This window comes from Ictalurus punctatus, chromosome 4 (genome assembly GCF_001660625.3).
Source record: "Ictalurus punctatus breed USDA103 chromosome 4, Coco_2.0, whole genome shotgun sequence".
NCBI classification, from domain to species: Eukaryota; Metazoa; Chordata; class Actinopteri; order Siluriformes; family Ictaluridae; genus Ictalurus; species Ictalurus punctatus.
Genome location: NC_071284.1, coordinates 24,793,547 through 24,801,046, shown reverse-complemented (window position 1 = coordinate 24,801,046; position 7,500 = coordinate 24,793,547).

Below are 7,500 nucleotides of genomic sequence, written 5' to 3'. Positions count from 1 at the left end.
GGCCGCTGCCGAGGCAACTAGTCGTCTCAGGTCTGAGGGATCTCTTATGGATCCGGAAGAGGAGCTGAAGACGGGCACTGCTCTATTTCTTGCTCTGTCTTCCACGTTCGGCTCTTGCCTGTGACTCAACTCCTCCTTCCACTATGGAAAGACAAAAAGGAAAAACACACACACACACACACACACACACACACACACACACAAATAATAGTAATAATTCTTCTCTGACTCCGAGGAGCTAGAATGGTATATTAAAAACTGAGAGCAGCATATAAAGAGCTGCTTGAAGTAATTACTAAGGCTGGATGAGCTTTTTTTCTACCCAGTGAAAGTCAATTCCTCACACTGCAGAAAACGTCGGCGTTACGCATGTAACCCTGTTCCCTGAGAAGGGAACGAGACATTGCATTTAGCATAACAGTATGGGAAGTGCCTTGCACGCATGACCGGTATCTCAAGCTTGTGTAAAATCATGCCTCTACTTATAGGCCTGCCATGATCAGGTGATGTGGCAATTAAGCGCATCGCATGATATATATATGGAACATGTGAACCACGCCGCCATCCTCTATTATCTGTAGCGAAGACACAATTCACAGGCCTGCCCTGGTATGACAGAGCTATGCAATGTCTCGTTCCCTTCTCAGGGAACAAGGTTACATGTGTAACCCCCACGTTCCCTTTCAAAGGGAACTTCAACGTTGCATTTAGCATAACAGTATGGGATTGGGAATACCCACTCCGTCATACTGAGGGTATGGCCTGTTCAAAAAGATCCAAGCCCGAGGGTCACTGCAAGACACTCGAGCCCGGGGTGGAATGAATATCCAGGCTGTAATAACGAATGAATGTGTGTGGTGTAGACCATCCTACAGCAGCACACACATCCTGCAAGGATACCCCTTTGGACAAAGCCTTCGAGGAGGTGACCACCCTAGTGGAATGAGCTCTTATGCCCAGAGGCGTGGCGAGACCGCACGCCTCATAAGCCATAGAGATTGCTTCCACTATCCAATTAGAGATGCACTGCTTTGACACAGCATCACCTTTACTGTCGCTGCCAATCCAGCAGCTGCTCCGACTTACGCCAATGGTCAGAGCGGTGGACATAAGTACAGAGAGCCCTTACTGGACACAGCAGGTGCATCCTCTCTTGTTCCCAGTGTGAGGAACAGAGGAGGGCAGAAAGCCTGCAACACCACAGGCTGGGCAGCCGATATAGGAACTTTAGGAATATAATATGGCCTAGGATACAGGAAGGCCTTGGCTAATCCAGGGGCAAAGTCAAGGCAGGAAGGGGCAACAGAGAGAGCTTGTAGACATCCCACTTGCTTGAGAGATGTCAGGGCCAGTAGAAGAGCTACCTTTAGAGTCAGAAGATTCTCAGAGGCTGACTCTGGGGCTCAAATGGGGCCTGACAAACCTTCCAAGACCACAGAAAGGTCCCAGGAAGGTATGCGTGGCCTGCAGATGGGCCTCAGTCGTCTGACACCACGCATGAATGTCGAATCTTGAACCTGTATGTCCGAAGTGTACGGTTCAGATGACGCAGATCTAAAATTGGCCGCATACTCCCATCTTTTTTGCGGACCAGGAAATAACGGCTGTAAAAACCTCCCTCCCTTAGGGAACGGAGTACATGTTCTATGGCCCCTTTGTCCAAGAGGGAACTTACTTCCTGCGCTAACGCCGGGCTCTGGTCTTTGCTGACTACTGTGGTGAGCACACCTCTGAACCTGGCGGGGTCGAGCTATAAACTGGACCCAGTAACCCTTTTCTATGGTAGACAGAACCCATGGAGACACATTTGGCAGTAGTTTCCACACTGTCCGATGGTCTTTCAGTGATGTTAACTATTCCACATTCTATTGGAGGGAAAGCATCAGATTTTCATTGCCCTGTGCCAGCTCGCTGACCAGAGAACACTGAAAACTTGGGGCCCACCTTGGCTAGGGGAGGCCCTACAGTAGCACTGGGGGCTACCTGTCCTAACAACCTCATGTCCCCTGATATGTCCCTCCACAGCCCCTCAGGACCACTCTTCTTTGTCTGCTTGGCTTTTATGACCATTCTCAGATCAGGCCTAGTAGCAGACTGTGGCCGACCGGTTCCCCTGGCTGTCTGCGGGGGTTAGCGGGCTGCCATACTCACCTTCTGGGTCTCCCTCACACTAGTGCTGCCCCGGGCTCCACTCATAGATTCCCGGGTGAGCTTGATCAAAAAGACCCAAGCCCGAGGGTCACTGCAAGACACTCAAGCACGGGGTGGAATGAATATCCAGGTTGTAATAATGAATGAATTTGTGTGGCATAGACCACCCTGCAGCAGCACACACATCCTGCAAGGACACCCCTTTGGACAAAGCCTTCGCGGAGGTGACCGCCCTAGTGGAATGAGCCCTTATGCCCAGAGTCATAGCGAGACCATGCACCTCATAAACAATAGAGATTGCTTTCACTATACAATTAGAGATGCACTGCTTCGACACAGCATCACCTCTACTGTTGCTGCCAAAGCAGACCAGCAGCTGCTCCGACTTACGCCACTGGCCAGCATGATGGACATAAGTACAGTGAGCCCTTACTGGACAGAGCAGGTGCATTCTCTCTTGTTCTGGTGTGAGGAATGGAGGAAGGCAGAAAGCCTGCAACACCACAGGGTGGGCACCCAATGTAGGCACTTTAGAAATATAATCCATATAATATAGGAAGGCCTTGGCTAATCCAGGGGTAAAGTAAAGGCAGGAGGGGCAATAGAGAGAGCTTGTAGATCTCCTACTCACTTAAGAGATGTCAGTCCAGCAGAAGAGCTACCTTTAGAGACAGAAGCTTCTCAGAATCTGACACTAATGGGTTCAAATGGGGCACCTGAAAGACCATCCAGGACCACAGAAAGGTCCCAGGAATGTATGCATGGACTGCAGATGGGCCTCAGACACCTGACACCATGAATAAACCTCGAAGTTAGAGGATGTTGCCCCCAAGAGGCTCCATCAGTAGGTGCATGATTGACCCTGATTGTAAAAGGAGCCAACCCTGCTGAGAAATGTCGTCGTGAGAACTCCAGGACTGTAGCTATTGCGCAGTTCACTGGGTCTAGCTGACGTTCCACACACCATGAGACAAAGTCACCACTTGAGTGCATACAATTTCCTTGTGGATGGTGCTCTAGTGTCCAACATGGTCTCTACAACATCAGTTGCAAGACCAGAATCTTTGAGCTGGTGCCCCTCAGGGGCCAGACCCACAGTTTCCATAGTTCCAGCTGAAGGTGATAAATCAGCCCTCTAGCTTGAGACAGTAGATCCTTGCAGATGGGAATATCAGAAGGAGTGCCATCTAGCAGGGATATTGTTTCTGAGAACAATATTCGAGCTGGTGAACGTAGTAGAAATAGACAGTCTTGGCAAATTCTAGGCAAAGCAGAGCGATCATGGGAAAAATGTACAGATGTGACCTCAGCCACGTGTGCACCATGGAGTCCCACTAGTGTGGGAGTAGTGAGGGCGAAACACAGCGGGCAATGTGTTGTATCCTCAGAGGCGAACACATCTACTTCCACTTGGCTGAACCTCCACTATATGGACTCCACCACTTGAGGCTGGAGCCTCCAATCCCTGGGCCTCAGCCCCTGCCTTAACAGGATGTCTGTCCCCGCATTCCAGTCACCCAGAATGTACATTGCGTTCACTGACAAAAGCGTTTCCTCTGCCCAGAGAAGAATTAGTTGCACCAGCCTGAACAGGGGCATGAATATAATCCTCCCTGGTGGTTGATATATGAGAGCTCCACTGTGTTGTTTGTCACAACTAACAGATGGTGACCTCTCAATTGAGGAAGAAATAATTTCAGTGCTAGAAATACGGCCTGCATTTCTGGCCGATTTATATGCCAATCCAGATGAGGGACAGCCATCTAAGACCATGCCCTGGCCTGTGAGGGAGGTGCCTGGCATTACCATCTTGCAATAAGGAGATGCCCCTAGAGTGTGATGTGAGGCTAGAAACTGTGGAGACCTCCAAATTCTCCAGAGCATATAGGCATCACCGCGTGACACCGATTACTCTCACAGGTTTCTAACCCCAGACTTTTCTGCCACCACTGAAACAGTCTTCTGTGCAATAGGCCCAATGGTATGACATTGGCTGCTGCTGCCATAAGCCCCAACAGTCTCTCATAGAGACTGGAGGGGATGCCCATATCCAGCTTTATCTTGCTCAATGTTGATAGGATTGACCCTATGCATGTTGGGGATAGAAACGCCCTCATAATAGTAGAATCCTTATAACCTCTAGAAAAGTTGTCCTTTGTACTGGGGAAAGCATACTTTTCTTGGGGTTCAACCTGAGCCCCAAACTTTTTATATGGGCGAGAACAAAATCTCTGTTGACTCACCAGTTCCCTGGCTCATGCTAGAATTAATAGTCATCCAGGTAGTTTAGTACATGGATGCCCTGGAGTCACAATGGAGCCATAACGCCATCCACACACTTTGTTAAGGTGTGAGTGGATAAAGCTAGACCAAAGGGAAGAACCAAATATCGCTACGCATTGCCTCCAAATGCAAAAAAAAAAAAAAAAAAATTGCCTCCAAATGCAGTCACTTCCTGTGACTGGTCAATATTTCTATGTGGAACTATGTATCTTTTAGATCCATCATCCCAAAAAAGTCCTCAAACTGAACGATAAGTTTGACCATCAGCATCTTGAACCTGTATGTCTGAAGAGGTAGATGAAGTAGATCTAATGCAGATGTAAAATTGGTTGCATACTCCCATCTTTTTTGCGCATCAGGAAATAACAGCTGTAAAAACCTCCCTCCTTCAGGGAATGGGGTACATGGTCTATGACCTTTTTATCCAAGAGTGATCTTATTTCCTGCACTAATGTCAGGATCTGCTCTGTGCTGACTACTGTGATGAGTCATCTCTGAACCAGTGGGGGGTGGGGTTTGTGTGCATTTGGGGGGGGGGGGGGGGGGGGGGGGGTCTCTGAACCGGACCCAGTAACCCTTTTCTATTGTTGACAGAACCCATGGAGACACATTTGGCAGTAGTTTCCATGCTTCCAGATGGTGTTTTAATAATGAGTCTTTATTTGTCACATATACAGTAGAGCACAGTGAAATTGTTTTCTTCGCATACCCAAGCCTGTCAGGAAGCTGGAGTCAGATACGGTGCCTCTGGAGCAGAGAGAGTTAAGCAGCTTGGCAGTGCTGGGTCTTGAGCCCCCGACCTTCCGATCAGTAACCCAGAGTCTTAAACGCTAAGCCACCACTGCCCACTGTTTTAGTGATGGAATTTCTCCGTTGGGTCCGCCAATCGCTGGCCGGTGTCGCGTCAGTCCCGCCCCGCCGCGATGGTCCTTCCCGCTGGCGGAATGTTCGGCACGAAGCTGCCCACATCGTGCCGGTGCGGCAGTTGGAGAAGGAGCGATTTCCTTCTTGTGTGCGCCGGCTCTCTGCCCGTCGCGATACCGCACATGAGTCAACAGAGAAACAAAGAAAAAGGTGCCAACATAAGAAGCAGGAAATGGTGGGGCTTGGCAAAATCACACCTGAATACTGCGGCCGATTAATTTCTTTAAACAGGAAGCATCCTGAAGGTATCATTACAAACAAAGGCATCTCCACTAAGAATTAAATAAATTTCAGGAAACATGTTCAATACTTTTTCCCTGTGTTATTCCACTTTATTAGACATAACTTTATTTATGGACTTTCGTGTTGTGAATTCTTTATATTTCTGGAATTAATACTGATGTCTGTTGAAAATATCATGTGAATAACCTCGTTGGAAATATATTTACTGAAAAAAAATGTTTACGGGTCCAATGCTTATTTTCCCTTCTGTATAAGTAAACTCGCAGTAATATGATACAGGTGAGAATCATCACGCTTTACCTGTCAATTTGGCCCTTGTCCTCTTGAGTACACCACAATGTGCTTTTCATATTAAGTATACTTTTTACAGGATCTTTAAATGCTCTTTTTTATGAGGATTTGCGAGGAACTGGAACAGTAAGTGATTAACATGCAGCAGACACAGCCACAGACACACACATACGCACACATACGCACATACACAATGAGAATGCAGAGAGAGAGAGAGAACCAGTGTGAGTACCAAGCTGCTCCTGTCAGGACCAGAAGATGGTTTAATTTTTTTCCATTAGTATTATTTTTTGTTTTGTTTTGTTGTTTTTTTTATTTTGAAGATGACAGGCAGAGATTGCCTGGTTTTGTTGACCTTTACTTCTGGCACATTGAGGGCTGACACACACACACACACACACACACAGCGAGAGTGGAGAGAGAGAAGAGAGCCAGAGTGAGTACCAGGCTGCTCCTGTCAGGACAAGAAGATGGTTTAAATGGTTTTTTTGTGTGTTTTGTTGTTGTTTTTTTTAAATCTCCAATTGTATTTTTGTTTTCTTGAAGATGACAGGCAGAGATTGCCTGGTTTTGTTGACCTTTACTCCTGCCACATTGTGTGCTGATACACGCTGTCACGTGTCGTGACGTAAGATATGACTGATGCAAGTGCAGTAGGAACAGTTTTATTCAAGAGAGACACAGGCAGGTAAATCCAAAAAGTGATCCAAAAAACGTAATCCATAAACATGCAAGAGGTCAGGCAATCGGCAAACAGGCTTACACAGGGCTAGGCAGGAATCAAGGTCGTGGTCACGGAAAACAGGGTCGAGACACAAAACATGAAACATAAGCTATGACTATGAATTGGGAGCGGAGGAACCAGCGTGAACTAAACCAACGAATCAAAACATGACTATGACTATCTATATTTACTCTAATCTATCTTATCTAATATTCCGCGCCGTGTGCTGGGAGGCGTGCGGTATACAGTATCTCACAAAAGTGAGTACACCGCTCACATTTTTGTAAATATTTGATTATATCTTTTCATGTGACAACACTGAAGAAATGACACTTTGCTACAATGTAAAGTAGTGAGTGTACAGCTTATATACAACCATAAATGCCAACATGTACTGTGACATACTGAAGCAGAGCATGATAAGTATGCAGTATTCAAACATGATAACGACCCCAAACACACCTCCAAGACGACCACTGCCTTGCTAAAGAAGCAGAGAGTGAAGGTGATGGACTGGCCAAGCATGTCTCCTGACCTAAACCCTACTGAGCATCTGTGGGGCATCCTCAAACGGAAGGTGGAGGAGCACAAGGTCTCTAATAACCACCAGTTCCGTGATGTTGTAATGGAGTAGTGGAAGAGGACTCCAGTGGCAACCTGTGAAGAGCTGGTGAAGTCTATACCCGAGAGGGTTAAGGCAGTGTTTGAAAATAATGGTGGACACACAAAATATTGACACTTTGGTCCCAATTTGGACATTTTCACTTATGGGTGTACTCACTTTTATTGCCAGCAGTTTAGACATTAATGGCTGTGTGTTGAGTTATTTTGAGGGGACAGCAAATTTACACTGTTACACAAGCTGTACACTCACTACTTTACAT